We start from the raw sequence: 22,756 nt of genomic DNA on the forward strand, positions 1-22,756 counted from the left end.
AGGTCTCGACGGTTGACACAAGGCAGCTGGACAGAGTGAGGGGCCTCCTGAAGTCCACGATCATCTCTACAGTCTTGAGCGTGTTTCTGCTCCAGGTTGTGTCGGCCGCACCACAGCTCCAGCCACTCCACTTCCTGTCGATACACAGACTCGTCACCGTCCTTGATGAGGCCGATGACAGTGGTGTCATCTGCAAACTTCAGGAGTTTGACAGCCGGGTGCGTTGAGGTGCAGTTGTTCGTGTAGAGAGAGAAGAGTAGTGGAGAGAGGACACAACCTTGGGGCGCCCCAGTGCTGATGCTGCGTGTGGATGAGGTGGTCTCCCCCCGCCTCACCTGCTGTGTCTTGCCCGTCAGGAAGCTGTAAATCCACTGGCAGATGGCAGGTGAGACGCTGAGCTGGAGAAGCTTGGAGGAAAGGAGTTCAGGGATGATGGTGTTGAACGCTGAAGTCCACGAACAGGATCCTCACGTAGGTCCCTGCACTGTCGAGGATGAAGTGCAGTCCCATGTTGACTGCATCATCCGCAGACCTGTTCGCTCGGTAGGCAAACTGCAGGGGGTCCAGCAAGGGGACCTGTGACGCTCTCGAGGTGGTCCAGCACGAGACGTTCAAAGGACTTCATGACCACAGATGTCAAGCCGACAGGCCTGTAGTCATGTAGAGCCGATATTGTGGGTTTCTTGGGAATCAACTGCTATGTGCAAACTAAATACAGTAGGTATAAAAAGTCTACACCTCCCTGTTAAAATGCCAGGTTTTTGCGATATAAAATCATTCTTTCATTCTTAAAATATTTTTTTCACCATTGTCACCTGTAACCTGTACCACCACCGGTAAACTGATTTTTTTGGAAAAATCTTTATGAGAGGGTAAGTGAAAATAAACAACAAAAATAATGTTTGCATAAATGTGCACACCCTCTTATAACTGGGATGTGGCTGTGTTGAGAATTAACCAGTCACATTCAAACTCATGTTAAATAGGATTCAGCATGCACCTGCCACCATTTAAAGTGCCTCTGATTAACCCAAAACAAATTTCAGTTGTTCTCATAGGCTTTTCCTGACATTAGTTTTGCTTCCTAGCAGGTTTTGTGCTTATGCTGATTGCTGTTTTCAACTGTTCACAATTTTAGTCCACCTTAATTATAGTTCCAGTACCAGCTGAAGGAAAATAGCATGATGCTGGCATGACCATGCTTAACTGTAGGCATGATCTTTTGGTGATGAGCGGTGTTGTGTTTCAACAGGGGTGTGTAGACCTTTTTTTTAACCACTGAATATACACCATTAGTGTATGTGTTGCACTAAAAGTTCAACTCGGTGTCATTTTTTTCCTGTGCATTTAATAATATATTAAATAAACCCTTTATATAAACTGATTATAGCTATTGTACAAGTTTGTACATTGTTTTAAGTACTGCAGATTTAAAGAAATGATAAAAGCTGAGACCATTGCAAATACTTCAGTCTGAAGCACAATATGTCTTTAAAACCCGTTTCTTTACAGTATTTCACCTTTCCTGTGTTCCAGTGTGCTCCAACTCTTTCATGCAACCTTTAAAATGCCAAGGGTCACGAGTCAAACATATGCAGCATGGATTACAATTTATTACCCCGCATTTGCCTGATAATTTTTCTCCTTTGACAAGCTTAGGTAAATCATATAGCCTACTCTATAATGTATGAGAACTCTGCTGGCTTGATGAGTATGGTCTGTTGCTATTAGCTGTTTCCCATGAGGCTTTTGGGTTCCCATAAGACCAATAAGGCTCATCTGTGCTCCAACATGACTGGTATTACTGCCGGAACATGTTGAGGTCCAGGTATTTATAGCAACCGTTTGCAAATGGATCAGTGCCACGTTGGACTGTTAGAGCAGAGAGGTGACAGTTAAACACATGGACGTTGAAGTAGAAACATATTTCTCCCCTCTCTAAGAGACAAGCCTAATCAGTTAGAAAGGTCTCTTCTCATTTCATTTGAATATATTCATCTTGGATTCTTAAGTGTCTCTCTCCTCCCATGCATAGTATTCCTTCATGCTGAAGGCTCATTATTTTCAAGCAGTGGCTGTGAGGGTTGGCCTCACTTTCTGGACTCTTGTGTCGAGGCTGTGGTATTAATCAAACTTCACAGGTTCACCCACTCGTACGACACTCGTATTGTTTGCGACAAAACCCTCTACTGTAGCCGTTGTTTTCAAACACCACGTGTTTGCTGCCGTGACAGCCAATAAAAAGTGGGAGATGAAGTTGAACATCTCCGTGCAGAAAATGGGGAAGAACAAATGCTGTGTAAACATTATTAATTCTGGAATGATTATCCTTTTGTCATGTCCAATAAACTCTCCACTCTTTTCTCCACAGTGGATAACAAGGTGTTTGTGTGGGGAAACTGGGGTACCAGTGGGCAATAAGTGCATTTCTTTAATGATATGTGGAACAACCAGTCCTTTTTTAATGCATTCAGCTTCAAGTTTTCAAAGGCACCAGCTATTTTTTCCCCATACCATCGAAATGTAGAATTTTTGCATGATATAAGTTCATAGATGCAGAATGGCGAACCTATATTTCTTCAGTAACCAGTCCCAATGTGTGTAGTAGCGATAGCTTATTTTTTTTGTTGGTTGTTGTTTTTATTCCATCCAACCACAGCCTGGACAAGTCAAATAATACTCTAGGAAAATGCCACACAATTATTCTTAGGTAGTTAATTGTTAAGGGATAGCTTTTCATTCAGAAAATTGTTTGTTAAAACTGAAAGTGTAATAACAAGTAGTTAAAGGCTGTTTTTCTCCCAATTGCCTTGCAATATATTTGGATGTAATCCTTATTCAATACTTAATTATATACTTATTTCTCATGTTCAAGCATCGCTATTTTATGTCTGGCTAGCCTTTTGCTTTTCAGTAGCTTTGCTACCGTATATTTCACAGGTGTTAGGACAGACACACACCATTCTACACAAACCATTGTTGTTTTCTTTCTGATAAGCCTCCTTATTAAAACTTTTCTGGTTGTCCGGTTCTCTGACAATCTATCTTTCATTAAATTTTCGGGCCTTGGGGGATTGGTGAGTCGGTAGCCTTCCAAGTTGTCAAACAACAACACAGGAGGAGACCTCTGAGAAATGTGTAAAAGAAACAATGGCACATTGTCACCTCCTCTCATTATGTTGCACTGCCTAGCTGTCTCATTCCCCCAATCCAATGATACTTTGACCTCTCTTAGCAGGTTGAGGGTCACCAGTGGGGAGCTTATAGTTTGAGGAACCTATAGTTGGAGCTCCACAACACCCACTTACAGAGCAAAGGGCGAGCATTATTGTTGTACAACTGGCACGCAGATGTCTGAAAAAGTCTGGAGCTTTCCTGTGTGTCTCACTGCAGGCAATGGATGGGAGGAAGCCGTGTAAATTTAAACTGGCAAACTTTCTGATGGAAATAGCACTGACCCCAGAGTGGTCTTGTCTCGAGTTGAAGCATTGTTGTAATCAATACAGGCTCTCGCGGGGACGGCAGGCGAGGACCTTTTGTTCCCCAGTTTGTGGAAATAATGGAGAAGACTGTTTGTTATTTTTCCCAGACATGTGGCAAACTAGCAGATATGGCCAGGGCATTGCAGGTTATGAAGCTGGCGAAGGGAAACAAATACAAAGAGGAACGCTTTATCACGAAACAAACAGCACTGCTCAGTTTGAAGCTGTAGGGAGCTGGCAGGTCACAGGGGCGCTTGGGCTGTGTTTGACCAGCTCATCTTAAAAAGGGCTCTTGGATGTACTTTGTTCACCCACATTGGGGACTTTGAGACCAATAACTGAACTTTCGTCTAGGACCCACGTGAAGTAATTATTTGTACAGTAACACATTTAGTTTAGTTCTGTATTATGTCTTTTTTACGGACATGATCTTGCCCTCACTGAAATAGACGACTGTTAGATACTGAAATACAACGTACATGACTATTAGTCTTATCCTGAGCATTGCCAATACTAAAATGATGGTCTTCTCAACTCCAAGTATTATAATTAAAATATTCAAATGAATAAATCTATACAGGTATGATTATTTTATATAATTATATTAGATGACACTGACATTAGTCTTACTGTTTGTTTTTATGATAAATTTTAGTTCAACTATGTGTAAATAATTCAGCACTGGAGCACACATTTATGTAGTGTTTACATACAAACGTATTCCAAACAATTATGAAATCCCATAGGTCTTTCAGAATTGGGGAAAAAAATACATTTGACAACATAATTAGCAGATTTATTTACTCTTGGCCAATTAGTATAACATTCATGTTCTGTCTGCTTCTTAAAAGTTGGGTAATGGAGCAACAACGGTAACAGATCAGCAAGTGAAGATCTCGTTACCGCTGGAAAGGAATTGTAAAGGATCGGATGGCAATGTTCAGATGATCAAAATAGCTGGAGTTGCCTGTGGAAGCAGACAGTCCTTCATACAGTATGGACTGAAACTGGGCTGGCCTACAGTTTTGGGAGCACCTACTATGCTCAGCCAGGCTATGACTTCCAGAGGGTTGGTTTTAAAGAACACAAAGTATGAATATCTTAATTTAACAGAATATAAACTAAAAGCACATATATGGTGTCTGGTTGGTAGTTTTAAAACCAAGTATGTGGTATATCTAATCTAAATTGTTGTAAACTCTAATCTCAAATAATGTTTTTAAATGGCATGGTGAATATTAGTGGTCTAGGAAAATGAATGCAGTATGACTCTCATGCATAAAGTATTTGGTACCATAAAGAACCAGCATGCACTTACTCCACACATCCATGAAGTGCTATGCTTCTGTTTTTGACTTGCCCTCTCGTATATAATAACTCTCGAGTATAATGCGCACTCCCAAAATCGACCCCAAAAATGAGGAAACCCCTTCTATGATGTGTTAATCCATCCTTGACCCTAAAGTCCATTCATCGGTGCCCATGAGGAGGTCATGATTCTCAGATGACCTTCACCATATTATATACTGTATACATTTGTAATATTAGACATTCCATATCATTTTAGAATTAAAGTACTGTGGTGGTGGGTTGACATAATTCCCCAATAGAACTAAGGGCAGTGTAATGTGTCCCACACTATCTGCCACACTACTTTCGGTTGACTTCCGTGTTTTCTTTTGAATGCGTTTATACTTGACTTTTTGCATGCATTTGTACCTATGTATAATGTGCTCTATTGACCTGTGCAGTATATCTGAAAAAGTATGGAAATTTAAGTTTTCTTGGACTGGTTTCTTGTTAAATAAGACATTGTCTACAACCACATTTCCATTCAGTTCAACGATAGTTCGAAGAAATAATCTGTGAAATGTATAGCTTTAATTTATCCTGCGGGATGACTGTGTATGTTATATAAATGGCACGAAGTAGAGCAGTACAATATGGTTGAGTGCTTTCTGCTGAAATTATGAGTAAATAACCACCACAAACAGCTTTAAAAAATCTTTAAATATCCATTTTAATCCACTGTTTAAAATGGTGGTATTTATGTTCTTTACATACCGTTCTCATAGAACCATGGATGTGATCATTCCTGACCAATGAGTTAACTGTGGTTTGTACTCTGTACTCTATTGTTCCACTGGTTAGAATCCCAATGCAAGGATGCCAAAAACATCACAAGCTTCCCACTTTATATAATAAAGTATAACATGTAAAAAAATCTTAATACTGTGGACCAACTCTTACAGCAGCAATTTGATGGTAGAGTTTTAGGAGTAAATGTGTGCAGGGCTCGGCTACATTTGAATCCAGGCCAATCCTGTAAGGGGTTTTACAGCCTGGCCTACCTTGTTGTCCCGCTTCAGAGTACACAAAACTAATTCTTAAAATATCCAGGAAGATTCTGATGAAAGTTGGTGCAGCGATACCTCACACTTCCATACAGCACAGTCTGTGACTGCTGTAAAGGTTCTGTAGATTACTGACTTTACCCTGAAAGCTAATAATTTACCTTACACCCTCAAACCATGTCGTAGCAGTATGCTATGAATCGAGGAGTGTATATTCTTCTTGCTCAGTGGTAATGTGTTCGGATTTTACTCACACGTGTGCTTGCTTTGTTCAGGCTTGCAGTGACATTTCAACAACAGACAGGTTAGACAGGGGTACAGCTCATTGGTTTGATGGCTTTATTTTAATGTCACACCGAGGGAGGTTATATGCCTGAGCAGAAATGAAATGCAGTCTTTTCTGCCATAGTCTTCTCATTCAACCATTGATTGAAGTGTTTTTCCCTGTTCTGTAAAGTATAATTCAGCCTCTTAATGTGTTAATGCCAGCTTGCTGAAAATGTACTGCCTATTGAATGTTTGTACAAAACCAATCAATGTGAGCTAAGAAATGAACTCCTTAGTGTGACACACATGCAGCTCGAGGCTTGAAGCTTGGCACGGCATCAGTGTTCAGCCTGGCTGAGCACAACTTGTTTGAATGTCATATTTATTCCTGTGTTTTGTCAGGAAATTCACTTGCTGTGAGTTTGCAGCAGAGCTGAGCATATGGCCGCAGCTCTCTAGAGAGGACAGCCTAGCGGAGCGGGAGCTCACCAGTGCCGCTGCCCTGCTCTGGTGACAGATGCTCCGGGCTTCTCCACAATTAAGTGGAGATCATCACTGTTTTCTTTGAGCACCGCTGTGCCTTGCACTCTGAAGTGTTCTGTTAATCACTGGCTGTCTTCTCTGCCTTCTCCACATAAGGTGTCAAAGCATTCATTAAGTTCTAACCTCCCTCGCATCCCTCGCTTGCTCGCTAGGAAAATAAATTGTGGGACTGTAATGTGTTAGACAGACCCACTGCAGGAAAATGTCACTTAGTTGCACCTATTTGCGAGAGGGAGCATAAAAAACATGTTTTGGTTCATGCTTGTTTGGATGATGAATGTTATTGCATCTCTAATGCTCTTCTGCGGTTCATTCATATTTAAAGAATTTGTTGTACAGTGTACATACACAATGCAGAAGAGTTGCCCTTACTTTGTGCCACTGAATGTTTTCTCTAGACTCTCTGCTTATCGACTGTGTTTTAGTTTCTCCGCGGGCCTTGTTTCCAGTACAGGCCTCCGAGGAACCAATAGAGTTTCTGTCTTCTTTTCAAAAGTGGTCCCCTCCTCCTCTTTCTGCATATTATTAGGGAACATCACAAATCACATTTACAGTTGTCAGTACTGCATTAATCCTGTGTGTGCGCTATTTATGTGGAGTTTACTAAAACCAAATAATATGAAATATACAGTTCGGTACCAAAAGGGATTGAGGCGTCGTCTTTGTTTGCTCCGACATTCACCCAACGAGCCGCACCCGATCCCACCTCCAGTTTTGCCACACGAACAATAATCCATTGTTGTTAAACATCATGACATGCTTGAACCCTGATTGATCTTAATCTCTTCTCATCACAAATAATAATGTGATTACAGGCTTTTCTCTGCCTCTCTCGTCACAGCTGCGAAAAAATAACAGATATTTCCCTTTCACGTTAATCGCCTTGGTTTAAAGTATACCTTGGTTTGCCACAGACCCTGTAATGCCTCCTTTCTTAAAAAAAATAAAATAAAAATAAGGTATTTGCTGAACACCCCCACACACACATTGCTTAGCGCTTTCACACCATTATTCTGCTGCCATCAAAGCCTGGCTTGCGTCTCCTGGTGCAGCGCTCATTTTTCCACAATAGCAGGATGGCATCACAGCGCTTGTGAAAGCATTTGCCTGGCAATCCAATAAATCTCAAGTTTGTAAATGAAGGATCCTGTTGGATTTCCAGGATAAATCTGTGGCTAACAGCGCGCTGCCTCATCTTGTTTGGATAAGCAGAGATTGGTTCTGAAGTGCTCAAGTACCCCCTCTTGTATGTCTATTTCTGTATTTTGTCAGGCGCACAGAATATTAGTTTTTTTGCATTCACTCAATAGTACCACCCAATTTCTAGATAGAAGTCCAACCCCATTTCATTGACTAAAACATTTCTGTTTGCACTCAATTATGGTCAAACTGATTTGTATTCAGAAATAAGTAAGGCGCTTCAGATTACCGAACGAGGACGAGTTGACGGAACATGCATGACTTGATGGAAAGCTAGTTAGATTCCCATTTTACTCATTAAGATTAACAATAAAAAACACAGTTTTTAATCATAAACTATACTGTATGAATGCTGCCGAGTGATTTTGCCCCTCAGGCCTCCAAATTGCTATGCAACACGATAAACGTTTATCTCATCTCCTCAGAAATCTATTCATAACTGTACAAATTGCCACTGCACTCTTTGCTCGGTACGGCAAATTTTTAGACAAGGAAATTCCTTGTCAGGAGCAGCCAAGGGAGAAGGTGTCAGTTTGACGGCGCACGCACACTAACGGCTGTTGTGGGAGCATAAGTGTTTGCTGCGCTTCGGTGGCGGTGCATTTGATTTCCACGCTGACCACCGGTGATGCCAACACTGCAGTCCTCATTCGATCTGCCTCCTGAGACGTTCCTCCCCCACATCTCACTGCGGAATAATGCTACCGAGACACTTGGAGGGAAACAGAAACTGAGGGATAGGAGTAGAAGTATATGAGGTGCTGGCAAAGTAAGTACAGTGTGCACTTTTAGAACTTCCCCATTGTTAACGCAGAAGTTCGAGGCGATGCACTATGTGAGAATAGAGTGTGGGAGTACTGCGACCTAAACTTCTATATCTATTTCCCTCAGGGGGACCTCAAAAGATGCTTGTTCTGCTTCTCTCTCAGGCCCTGGGCTCTGGTGAGAAATGAGTGAAGAGTGGTGAAGTAGGAAAGTAGTCTCAGCTGTGTAGGAAGCCTAACTTGCCCATTCGGAGACCTTTTAACATGACCCAGACAAGTATTCTCTAAATACACACCCCATCCTGTGACATGTTTAGCACCATTTTGTTGAAGTAGTTCCACGGCACTCGAGAACTCTCTGTGGATGTTTTTTTTATTGTTTGCAATTCTCTTCGTTGCAAAGTTTGTGCATGAAAGATGCATTATATCCTCAGTGTAAATGAGAGAATATGGGTTTTGTGACCTTGTTTCAGTTTGAGCCATGCGCCTAACTGCTCCCTAATATGTCTCTGGTGTATGTGAGGCTGAAAACACATTTAAAACACATCAATAACTCTGTACATTTCCTTCTGGAAAACAAATTCTCATAATAGGATTTTGTCAATGTGATTTGAATAATGATCTCAAAACATCCAATTTTAGGCTACTTAACTAAATAGAATATTACTGATTGGAACACTTATTCATGGTAGGGCTTTTGGTAACCTTCTTTTCAGTTTCTTGCCAACAGCCAATTTTCTCTCAATTAAAGCATGATATTAGCACTCACGAGGGCATAAACAGAAATAACTGTATGTTACTGAATATCATGCCTTGATTATGAGCTTAAAGTGTGAGTGCGCAGATGGATTCTTTTTCTATACTCTGGGTGCTATAATTTATGGAGTGACAGAAGATGAAAGGGACTCGCCACCTGCTTGTGCACAAGTGGATGTATGCTTTATGTGAGTATATTCAAAAGAGGAAACAAAAAAAACAGAACTTAAAGTGGAACTCTCCTAAAGTTGGAGAATTTGGACTTCAACTACTCCAGAAAAATTACTCTAAAATCAATCAAAACTGTGATTAATTTGTCACACCAGACCGGCGGAAATCTTGTGAAACTTCAGTTTACTGAGCATCTAAAGGATTACTTCCACAAGTGTGCTTGCTTTTTCTTTGTCATTTGTGTTTTTGTGATGACACTGTTGATAGCAAATAGGAAATGTCTGATAATGGAATTTTGATATTGGAAAGGGTCTGGTTGCTTAGTACGATGGGAGTAATGCCATCCATCCATCCATCCATCCAAGTGTTGCATTAATATTTTTGTTCAGTATAGTTTTATTTTACAGTGGTTAACTTTTCTTTGTCCATATCGCTGGTGTCTGGCCAAAATCTCCTGTCCAAATTTGATCGATTTCATATTTTTTCACAAATCTATACTTTTGGTAAGTCCCCATGCGGGTTGTTGTTATAACAAATTATTGACCAGTCTAAAATGTTGAAAATGGCTTGCTCTCTTTAACAATGTAATGTGAAGCTCAACAAAAATACCGTTTTTGGGGGGGGGGGGGGGGGGGTTACTGAATGGTGATGGTTTTCGAGCTGCAAGGATCCACCCGACGCCAGTTTCAGCATGGAACAAATTAATTCTCTTTTCATTATGCGTTTTAAAGAAACAACCATAGGATTGTGGATTGGAACTGACTGTGTTCGAACTTTGGTGATTTCCCCTGCATCTGATCAAAAATCTGGAAATGGCCTAAGAAAAATAAATGTACATGAAGATGAAAGTCATATTTGAGCAGTAGTCAGAGGTGAGTTGGCTGAAGTTAGCAGAATGCTGTTTTAGTAAATGGCAGCAGCTGCTCCCAGTTCGAGAGGGCATGTCCCAGTCAGAGGAGAAAAGCGATGGCATCTACATTAATACTACCTTAATGGCCCATCTGGTGCTCCATAGGGTCCTTGACTGTGCCATCGACTCAAAGGCATTTGACAGGCAGTCTCCAACGCACCAGACTCGCATGGCATGCCAAATCGAGGAGAGACGCCTCCGCGGTGCACAGATCTGTCAAACTCTCACCGACGCTGTAGACGCACAGGCGAGCGAAGTTGAGGCAAGTTTTCACACGTGATTGCTTCCTGACACAAACGGAGAAGAAGAGGGGGCACGAGAACCACTTCGCTTGTCTGTTTCTTTCCTGTGTGCTCGCCTCAAATTTGCACACTTAATCACATACACCTTCACACAAACACACACATACGCACACACTCTTATACTGGATGCTAAGCAGCCGTGACCAGATTAAACGTGAGTGAGAAAGACAGGTTAAGATTAGCCAGTGGTGGATTCTCTGTGCTCTGATGGCAAAGTGAGATAGCAAATATTATTTTCGCTGCAAGTCACAGCGTCTCTCTGTAAACAAATACTGGAACAAATTACTTTATTGGTAGAAAATATGGACGTCTTATCAAAACACCGCAGGGGGTTCTGCTTATAATTGGCATAATTGTTTGATGGAGCAGGGTGCAGTCCATGATGCACCACAGTGATGCACTTTGAGAACTGACTGAACATGGCTTTAGGTCTATAGATTGTGCTTTTAGATCTTTAAACATATTTGAGATGCAAACATTCGCTAATGTGCCATAAACTATATCAACATTTGGGATACTTTAATTCTTTTTGTGAAAAGCTTTCCTTGGCCGGCCCACTGTTTTTCATTAAGAATATCATCCTAATTCTTAATTCCAATTCTTACTGTGCCACTCCACCAGCAATTTGTTTTAACTGGCCACACCTGAATTCTTTCCAATTTTTCACAACCTGCCAGCACACATCACAGTTCCAAAAGTCTGTATAACAGTCCTAGTGCTGATCTTCTTTCCAAATAAGTAAACTACACACTAAGGTAAAATACAGATATGTTTGCCAAAATTCTGTACTGCATTTTACACTTTTTCTTAAGGCCATTTTTGGAGTGATAGCAGCAGTTCAAAGATGGAAAGGAAGGCTCTTTTAGAACATGCATTTCAAGTTGCTTATCCTGTAGGTATCCCCAGAGGACACCTCAGGGATAAACCTCAGCAAGAAAGGAAGATGGCTGAAGAGGAAAAAATAAAATTGAAAGGAAGACACTGCCGTGACTAAAACAGAAAAAATATATAGAGAGAAAAATATCCTCTTACCCTGCTGACGCCTCTTCAGCAGAATTACTTTTGCCCAAGTATTAGTAATGACTTCTTGGATATATGCAGTTTCTTGAAATTTAGTTAAAATCACAGTAAAATCACTGATTGTGTGATTTCTTGTCATTCTGACAATCTAAAGAGAGGAAGCAGACTTGATTTCTCAGTGATTCGAGTTTCCAGTTCAGTTTTTGGCATGTTTGGTGTTATTGTTGATCTTGAATAGGAACAAAAAAACTTGTACATTCTGACACTGGTATCAATTTTGATTCATATGTGTATTTTTTAATTAAATTATGTTGCACTTTTACATCTGTTATAGGCCTTGGAAAAACAACAAGTTGGTAAATCCGAATTGAAATCTTCTTTGCCAAGTATGTCAAAAACACACAAGGAATTTGTCTCCGGTAGTTGGAACCACTCTAGTAGGACAATAGACAGCCATTTTAACAAAAAAAAATATTTTCAGGCATAAAAACACACTACGGAGAGTCAGTTCGAATGTAAAATACACACCATACTGCCACTTAATTAATTAATGATTGTTTAGCACATTGCAAATATTAGATGAACAGGTTGTGTTGCCAAGTGTCATGCTGAATTAATTAATTAATAACAATAATAATAATAACAACAACATAATATGTAATTATCAGCAGATAATGCTCCTGGTATATAATGAACATATGACTAGATTTTCTCGAGCGACCATGGAGAAAATGAAAGATAAAAAAATCATAATACATTTTATATACATTATAGATAAATGCATGAGTATCCCCCCCCCCCCCCCCCAAATGGTTTATATAAAGCATATTATTTTTTTAAATAATAACAATTTTAACTTTCTAGTCAGTGTGTAGAATTGCAGCCAGTGATGGGAGATAGTGTATCTTAGCAGGTTACAGCATTACACTATCAATTAATTCACATTGACTCAATGCTGGTTCCTGCCAAATAATTTTGCCTCCAAATCTTCATGATATAATCTATTAATTCTAAACAATTATCAGAATTCTGAACCATCTAATGGACTACTGGTTTATCATGCACTTCCTAAGTGTGTACTTTATTTTTTTTTAAAAGAAAAAAAAAAACTCAATACAGGAAGTCCTCGAGTTACGACGCACTCGACCTACGACTTTTCGACTTTACGACGCACGTGCCTCGTCCGCCATTTTGTTCCAGCACCATAGTGTTTCTGCTTAGCTAGTGCATAGTGCTTGTCTGTGTTTGTGCGGCGGGAGTATATTTGCCTTTTTCGCCCTCCTTTTTTTCACACTCTCAGCAGTAATGGTAAGTACAGCATCTTATTTTTTTTATTTTAATGTATTTTAGTTTCTTTATACAAAGTTTTAACCTTTCCTGCGACGGTCACCTGACCGTGGTCGGGAGACGCAGGGGTTAACTCCCTTCTCTCGTTGCACAGCTGAGCTGGGTGGCGGCAACAATAAAGGCACAAAGCACCGATTTGCTGCTTTAATGGCTTTATTAGCTCCTCTGCACATTCCACATCAACGGGTCCTCCGCTAATCGCTACTCTTCCCCGGTCGCCGTCACTACACTTGCTACTGGACACACTCTCATCGGCTCGCACTCCTTCCTCCTTCGCAAAATCGGTTGTTGCATTTTCAAAAAAAAAAAAACAAGAGTGGCATTGAGGTGCAAGAAGGAAGAGCTGGATGAAAGAGTGCTAAAGAAGAGGTTGAAAGAGGTGGACAAAAAGGGAATCAGTAAAATTGGTTTGGAGGTTTTGAAAGTGAAGAGAAGGAACTCAACTCTTTTTCCCAGATGTGTTGCAGGCAAGGACTTTGAAGACCTTGTGGCAAAGGAAGCAATATGTGAAAACGGAGATCCTCTCCATTTCTTTGTCACATTCTTCCTTCCCCGCCCCCCTCTCTCTTTTCACAGTCTTCCTCCATCTTCCTGTCTTTATCGTTTTCTCTCTGGACCTTGCAGTTCCTTAGTGGCAAACCCAGCAGGGGAGGGGGATGGTGTGGGTGGTGTTTTGTGGTACTGTGAGTGAACCTTCACTGTCTCCTCCAGCGTTGAGCTGTCCCCTCACAAATACTTACTTAATCCACATATAAATGCTTCAATAACATTAATTTAACAGCGCAGTAAACAGATTTAATTTTGGCACACAGGTTAAAGCGAAACAAGGCCACACGAGTCCTGGTTGTAAATTGGGGGGAAATAATCAGGACATACTCCCTCAGTGTGACCAGCACTTGTCTTGTAATCTACTTTAGAGCCACTAGATAGAGTTTATATTATTGCTTGGGTTCTGTGCCATAATCTATACTACAGGGTTAGAATCCTGTTTGTTTTTTCTGGGTTAGAATCCTGTTTGTTTTTTCTGTCCTAATACCCGGCCCAGGACAAGAAATGAATGACCCCAGCATTTATGATATCGAAAAGATATATTTGTTCTTCCTGTATCCACGTGCGAACTCTGGTGTCCCAGTGTATGAATTTTGAGGTGATAATTTTACAGCGGCGCGGAAGCTGGCGCTGGGGTGTTTATAATGACAATAACAGAGAACCTGCCTGGACGTGCTTTCAATCGGCTCCCCAAAAGTAATGAGTCTGACTAAGCCCGGTCATCCCAACATAATCAAAAATGGTAGGAAATCTGCAAATGATGTATTACATCCTGTGGCGATTCATCAGCTGCACATGTCAGACTGATGGTGAGCTGAAAATTAAAAGGCATCTTTCATCAACATTATTTTCCTAATATAGATGGAAAGTGGGAATCATGACTGTAGAGTGTAAACTCTGAGGGCTTCAGTTGGAAACTTAGATAGTTTGAAAATTATGCCATCAATTACATTTTTCCTCAAGCACATCATAAAAATGCAAAGGAGAATTTATCTTTTTTACCAATTATGGTTAAACAATAAAATCAAGCACAATCCGATTTAGTTTGATTGGATTTAGAATTGATTTTCATAAAAACTAAACTAAAGGTTATAGAAATAATCTGTTCATAAAAACATTATTTACTGTGCAGGAAATGCTTTAATAATCATTTTAACATTGTTAAATGTAAAAGGAACAACCAACATTCACAGTAAAACAAACACAAATCATGTTCTCTCAAGCTTCACTTTGACTTTGACCTTCACTACCGGAGACAAATTCCTTGTGTTTTTGACATACTTGGAAAATAAAGATGATTCTGATGAGAAATTCTGATTACTCCTCAGAATGTAAGCATTCTTCTTTTATTGTTATTATTGACATAGCCCTATTGTATAGCGGAGGACCAAAGATGAGGTTGATGGATGTCGTGAGGGAAGCCATGAGGGCAGTTGGTTTTAGAGAGGAGGAAGCAGGAGATAGGCTTACATGGAAAAGGATGACACGCTGTGGCGACAAGCCGAAAGGAAAAGAAGATTGACATAGCCATATTGTAATGAGCAGCTCTAGGACAACTCTCTCCCTTTACGACAGTTGCTTTTTCAGCTCTGTGATCATCACATTTATGCCATCTTAGTACGTTTCAGGGGTGGAACTTGGAATAACTAACACATCTTAATATTAATTTTAGGCCGGCAACACACCGAGCAACGCTGAAACCGACTGAACCGTTGCGGTGTGCGTATGAGAGGCTGACCTTTGGCCATTGGCTTTGCTGCAAATCATTTTAATCACAGGTGAATGCTGTCGGAACATTGCAGATGTTACAATCAATCAAAAACACAGATTTTTTTTTTTTCAGGGTTCATAGCGTAAGCGAGACCTAGGTGGCTGGTGTCCGCTGTGGCACCACCATGCCGTACCAATACAGTATGTACAGTATACAGTAGATATGTTTGGTTTTGCTGTCATACTCAACTATATTAAAATTTTATATATACCTGCAGCTAGAAAGCAACGTTTGGATAATCTCTGTCGCCGAAATGCAAGGTTGCAGTCAGTGAATGGTGTGATCAATCATTGCCAAAAGCCTCTCGGAATATCCACACACTCTCTTTTATCATTGCCCATTTCCTCTCTTTCCTCGCTTTGTGGCAATCCACTTCTTACTTGGCAATTGCGCCATGTTTTTGTGGTTCAATAAAAAAAAAATATATATATACCATACAGTATACTATACGCGGAACCTCGAAACCTGATACATGTCTGTCTGTAGATGTGTGGTGCTTTCATCGCTCAGGGTGTGTTGTAGAGTCGACGGTAATGAGTGTGTAGTGCCTACTGTAATTTTTTTCATGATGGTCTACTTCAGTCATGTTCCGCTGCGTCGCTTGGCTGACTGTATGTAAGCTTGACACCCACACTTTAACTAGGTACTATGACACATCTCACTGTTGCTACGTTGCTACGTTCTTTTTCTTGTGACCTACTCCCCAAAATCTTGTTCACATGCTGTTGCACAGTCTACCACACCCTGCTGTTCTTTCTCTTGTAGCTGCATTAGTGCTATTGTTTATGTCCCAACACAAATAACCTGCGAGACAGATGCAACTCTAATTAGACTGTATCGTTGTGTTAAGACTGTCAGGTTGCTGTGAAAATGAAGCCAACCTTTTTTTTAAGGAAGTGATGGACAACTATATAGATGAGGAGGACAAAGGGAGTAGTAGAACGATAGCATGATGGACGCACGTTATAACAACAACAGCTGCTGTATCATTTCTCCACCGCCAGCTTGCTGTATAAACATTGCTCCAATCTGTCTTGTACTAGCAAGTCTAAATTACATTAAGTCGTCAATATCCACTTTACAATTATGTTTTTTCTCCCGCCATTTCGCAACATATTGATTTCATGTTTAAATGGCACGGATATTATTTTGCCCATCGACGTCTAATAAACCTGGGCAAAAAGGGTAGTATAAAATGAAAATCTATTGCTTGTGGTATTACACATGTTAACCGATACAAACTATATGTCAGAGGGAGCAAGGTCAGATTTAGGAATTTGACTGGGTCTGATTTGTTTGCATGGTGGTTTTGTGCCATGGAATGCAACCTCGGAAATAAAGTTGTATGTTTTTTTTTTTCTCTCTAGCCACACAGGCATATTCTGTATAACCTCTGAATACTAAACAACATATTTTTCCCCATAGGAAATGCAATTATGCCTTTGCAAATGATTGCCAGTGCAATTAATTTGTTTCATGGTCAAACTACTTGACATTAATACAGGGTGTTTCAAATGTCACTCATGGTTTTGTATTGTTCATTGAAAAATTAATTGAAACATAAGTTTATTAAATTCACAGGGTAAAACCTACATTAACTGAGAATATATGTGGTGCCATCTTTGATTTGGAATATTCATCCATAAGTCAGTGATACCCCTGGATGTGTGCAACGCCTTTTTTCATAGCAATCAAGCCACTGTTTCACAGATGCCTGACCAACATCCGACAACATTTCAGGGGTCACTGAAGCACATGAGTTTCTCATGCCTTCTTTAAGCGTTGGGAGATCCCGAGATCCCTTGTTCCATTTACTTTAGACTTGATGTAAACCCACAAGAAAAATCATATGACCTGTGAGATCAGGTGAACGGAGAGCCCATTCCACGAGACCATGACGACCAATGCACCAATCCAACAACTTTTCATCCAGGAACGCACAAACTTCATGAAAATAATATGTTGGGGCCCCATCTTGTTGGAAAATTACAGTACCTGCTGCATGTTGGCTAAAGCTGACAGTTCAGGGACACAGAATACAACATAGGCCTCAGGACCTTTTTATTTGAGATAGCAGCCATTGTTCGGCTGATTTTTTTGTTTGTTTGTTTTTTTTTTTTTTTGCTTTGACTTGCGAGCAAAAATTTGAAATACGAGCGCTTTATGGTTGCAGTGAACTCAACTGAACTCACTTCACAACAAGCAGCAGTTTGGCAGATACTGAACAATTCCTCAAAAACGACGCTTCAAGCTTTTTATTGCCACTCCCAGTTGGTTTACTCTCAAGCTAAACATAGAACAAAGAGAATTACATGGTGTGTATTTAAAATAACCAAAGTTTTCCCTCAGGAAAGTCTCTTTAGATTAATGCTAACAAACAATACAAAATGCCATAGACAGGCTAGCAAATAGCATCTGGCAATGGTATAAACCTTTAAACAATGGATATTTGAACACAAGCGGTGGAGCAACACAGGTAAACAGATAGAAACAGTACTCACAGCAGGCATATATTCCTTATCCTCTGCCAAGAATAACTAATATTGATTTGGCTAACAAAGAAGGTTTGACTGGCTCCATACGGTGTATCCGTATTATAGTGCCTCCAGGTTGCCATGCACACACACCAGGAGGAGCATCACATTGAGTTGAAGAAAAACATTTGGAAAACGTGTTTAATTCTTTACGTTCTATTTAATTATGGCAGTACTATATGTTTTTATAAAATAAAATTATAGATTGTTATTTTCATATTAAAAACACATTTACAAATATTTTGTTTCACTTTTTGAGGGAGGCTGGAATCGATTTCCATTCATTTCAATGGGGAAAGATGATTTTAGATACGTTTTGAGTTACGAGCGGTTTCACAGAACAAATCAAACTCGTATCTCAAGGTACCACTGTATCATGCCTTAACATGCAAAGCCACTTCTGACAATTGTATGCTTCCAACTTTATGGTAACAGTTTGTGGAAGCACGTAATGTTTTTTTGATTGTTGGGTGGATTTTGGTGTAGATGAGAAAAACTTGACTGCCCCAGAGAGTCCTGACGTCAACACCCTCAAACACATTTGGGATGAGCTAGAACAGGAACCCTATTGTCACCACAACACAGCTGTTAAAATTGCAAAGGGGTAGACCGAAGCCATATTTGTGGCTATGACTATGGGTGTTTGTGTGTACATTATATCATACAAGCATAACACACGTGCTGGCCCATCAAATACCTCAGCGGCTTCATGTCTGTTTTCATTCATGTGTTCCTCTTGACAAGGACAGATGTTGGAAAACCCACTAAATCAGAGCTGAAGCTGCACTATAATTACTGTGATTTTAATCAGGGTTTGGCTTTTTGACCCATTTATTTTCTTACAGTGCTGATTGCACTGCAGCACAGTTGCGACAAAAGTGTAGCCAATAATTAACCTTCACATCAGATGTATATCACAAAACTAGCACACAATATTTGTCTAATTTGAATCGAAAGTCTCCCCCATGCGCCATGCTTTAATACAATATAATGATTCCAAACAAAATATATCTCATTATGGGAAAGCATGTAGTTACAGATGCCTATCAATATCGTTTAAATTTATGAAATGCAAAATAAATTAATTTGATGCACATACAGTAACTGTTGAAGGCTTCCATGAGCATGAAGAAATATTCCAATGTTCTCTTTTCACCAGTACAAGTAATTTTCACATCAGTGATAATAAAGCAGATTGATTATTCATTTTCATGCGTCAACACCATTTAATTGTGCAGCGAGAAAACTCCAACTTGGGGTCAGAGGCGCTCTCCCTCATTTACAAAGAGACCTAGCAACGATACAAAGACACCCCTCACATTTAACACAATCTTTTCCCTCTATCACACGAAGACACATCCCTAACATGCCCAGACTGCATTTTACAAAAAAAAGAAGAAAAAAAAAAAACTTTTTATTTTTAACAAGCACAGACTGTGCCCCATCTTGGTCCCATGCCACTTTTTCCTTCCACTTCTCAATTAATACCCTCTAGGTGACATAACACCCTAGAACCCCAAATACCCACTGTGGTTGTGGATTTTACCGTTGAAAGCCCACAGACCCTTCTTATTTGAATGCACCAGAAAAGAACTATGACGGAACTCATTTAAAATTCTGTTGAACACCTTATTTCATTCCTGCTGGAGCTGAAGCTTATGATGCATAGTTATCTGTTTCCATGAAATTTTGGAGACAATCCATCTTTTAATGATGTGAAATAAGTTAAAATAAAAACAAATTGAGAATCTACAAATTGTGGATGTTATCATGATAATTTATTAACTACATAAAGGAATAAATCTCGGAAAGATCTGTCAAGTTTTAAATAAATAAAAAAATAATACGCTGATGAAGTCAAATACAATTAAATTAAATATATATTTGATGAAGTCTATTATAATGGATGACTGTCAAATCTGTACAGGCTCACACCAAGTGTCATCTGAATCTGATCCAGACTGTGTATTTTGAGGCGCGAAATTTCGTGTAAAACATAATTTCAACATGAAAAATAGGCGCATTAAATATATTTTCTTAGTTTAATTGGAATATGGAATCTTTTCACTTTTGCAATTAAAAACAAAACTGTCATATCTGTTAAAACTCAGTACAAACCTAACACTAGTATCCATCCATTTTCAACACCGCTCATCCTGGTTAGGGTCGTGGTGCGCTGGAGCCTAGCCCAGCTGACTTCGGGCGAAAGGCGGACTACACCCTGAACTGGTCGCCAGTAAGTCGCAGGGCAAATATAGGCACGGACAGCCATTCGTACTCACATTGACACCGTCACTGAGTGGGAACTGTACCAATGCTGTCCGCACCAAAGTCAGGCGAGTGTACCACTACACTATCAGTGACCCCCAAACAGTAGTACATTCGTAAAATATCTGTGAAATCATCCCTGTCTGGCCAGATTAGATTAGATTTTATGTAAAGAAACATCACACTCGAAGAACAACAACCAGAGAGAAGCTATTAATAAAAAATTTGCCGTCCATTCGCTGACAGGTCGGAGACTCTGGGGTGGTGGGGGGTGAGCAGGTGGTTTGTGAAGTGAGGCTACGTTTAAACCTTGCTAGCAGTTTTAAAACTCCAAACATCCCTTTTAACTTGGATTTTCAAAATTTTGCTTTTCACGTCTGTGTTGTATGTCACAAATAGTAGTCTAATAGGAGTCACCACCCTTATTCAAGTGGCACAGTATCATGTTCAACTAATAAAATAAAAGTAGGCACTGTATTGCGTATTGAATGGAGATTTGAGTGAAGAGATATGGCATCTGTGCTATACATATCCAAAGATGACTTCCTTTTCGATGTGAATCATCCGATGTTCTCTTGTTTCTCTGTCTTTCTCCTTTAGGCCTGTCTGTTCCTCTTGCTCTTTCGCTAAAAGATGGACGTTGTTTCCAGGATCTGCTTTGGAAATGGTATCCTGTGGAGCTCTAGGAAGAAGTGCCCTCATCTGGCCCTTTTGTCTGTCATTAGGTACCTCCAAACATTTTATCCCCAGACCTCTGGGACCTCAAACTGCCAAATGGGTTGAATTATGGTCAGTTATGTGGAGTGGACCTTGTGTTATAAGGGAGAGAGGCCTGAGTCAGTGGAACAAACCACAGTTCTCACTATTAAGAGGCAGTCTGATACTTGCTCAACCAAACTGAGGCTCCCAGTGGGAGGACGCCAAGTATCCTACAATTGATCTACCAATGGAAGCACCCATTTTGTCCACATTATTGGAAGTATTGCAGGATTTTGGTTGAGTGGCAGGTACACCCTAGTTGCCAGTCAATCACAGGACACATACTTAAGTCTACACAACCCTGTTCAAATGCCAGGTTTTTGTGATATAGAAAAATGAGAAATCAGTCACTTCAAAACATGTTCAACCATTAATGTGTTAAAAAAAATTCTGGGGGGAAGTAGCAATAAACAACGAAGATAATGTGGTTGCACACGTGTGAACAACCTCTTGTAACTGGGAATTTGGCTGTGTTCAGAAATAACAAATCATATGCGAACACACACCTTCCACCATTTAAAGTACCTCTGATTAACTCCTAATAAAGATGTTCTAGTAGACTTTTCCCAAAAATGTTGTAGTCACTTCTTTACAGCACAACCCATGCATGGTCCGCAGAGAGCTTCCACAGCATCAGAAGGATCTCATTGCTCAAAGTATCAGTAAGGAGAAGGGTAGAAAACAAATAGACATTAAATAGAACATAAAACACAGTGAAGAAAGTCATCATCAAGTGCAGAAAATATGCGAGGAATCTCTCGCAAGTGCAACCCCAATTCCAATGACGTTGGGACGTTGTGTTAAACAAAAATAAAAACAGAATACAATGATTTGCAAATCATGTTCAACCTATATTTAATCGAATACACTACAAAGATAAGATATTTAATGTTCAAACTTTGTTTTTAGCAAATAATCATTAACTCAGAATTTTATGGCTGCAACACTTTCCAAAAAAGCTCGGACAGGTGGCAAAAAAGACTGAGAAAGTTGAGGAATGCTCATCAAACACCTGTTTGGAACATCCCACAGGTGAACAGGCCAATTGGGAACAGGTGGGTGCCATGATTGGGTATAAAAGGAGCTTCCCTGAATTGCAAGGCCGAAAACCAACATTGAATCCCCGTGGCCTTCGATCCCTCAGGCGGCACTGCATCAAAAACCGACATTGATGTGTAAAGGATATCACCACGTGGGCTCAGGAACACTTAAGAAAACCAATGTCAGTAAATACAGTTCGGCGCTACATCCGTAAGTGCAACTTGAAACTCTCCTAAGCAAAGCAAAAGCCATTTATCAACAACACCCAGAAATGCCGCCGGCTTCTCTGGGCCCGAGCTCATCAAAGATGGACTGATGCAAAGTGGAAAAGTGTTCTGTGGTCCGACGAGTCCATATTTCAAATTGTTTTTGGAAATTGTGGACGTCATGTCCTCTGGGCCAAAGAGGAAAAGAACCATCCGGACTGTTATGGACGCAAAATTCAAAAGCCAGCATCTGTGATGGTATGGGGCTGTGTTAGTGCCAACTTACACATCTGAGAAGGCACAATTAATGCTGAAAGGTACATACAGGTTTTGTAGAAACATATGCTGACATCCAAGCAACGTCTTTTTCATGGATGGCCCCTGCTTATTTCAGCAAGACAATGCCAAACCACATTCTGCACGTGTTACAACAGCGTGACTTCGTAGTAAAAGAGTGCGGGTACTAGATTGGCCTGCCTGCAGTCCAGACCTGTCTCACATTCAAAATGTGT

At 40.2% G+C, this 22,756-nt stretch overlaps 1 long non-coding RNA gene across 2 annotated transcripts in view; it reads left to right on the forward strand.

Moving 5' to 3' along the window:
- The window catches only part of LOC133474988 (uncharacterized), a 75,470-nt gene extending 53,808 nt beyond the window's left edge, over positions 1-21,662 (forward strand). The window contains exon 4 of one of the 2 annotated variants that reach the window (XR_009787685.1): positions 20,839-21,662. This is a non-coding gene — a long non-coding RNA (uncharacterized LOC133474988). The remainder of the gene's footprint in view (positions 1-20,838) is intronic. The other variant, XR_009787684.1, reaches the window with a different exon arrangement.
- The last annotated feature ends 1,094 nt before the right edge of the window (positions 21,663-22,756 follow it).

This window comes from Phyllopteryx taeniolatus, chromosome 3 (assembly GCF_024500385.1).
Source record: "Phyllopteryx taeniolatus isolate TA_2022b chromosome 3, UOR_Ptae_1.2, whole genome shotgun sequence".
Classification (NCBI taxonomy): Eukaryota; Metazoa; Chordata; class Actinopteri; order Syngnathiformes; family Syngnathidae; genus Phyllopteryx; species Phyllopteryx taeniolatus.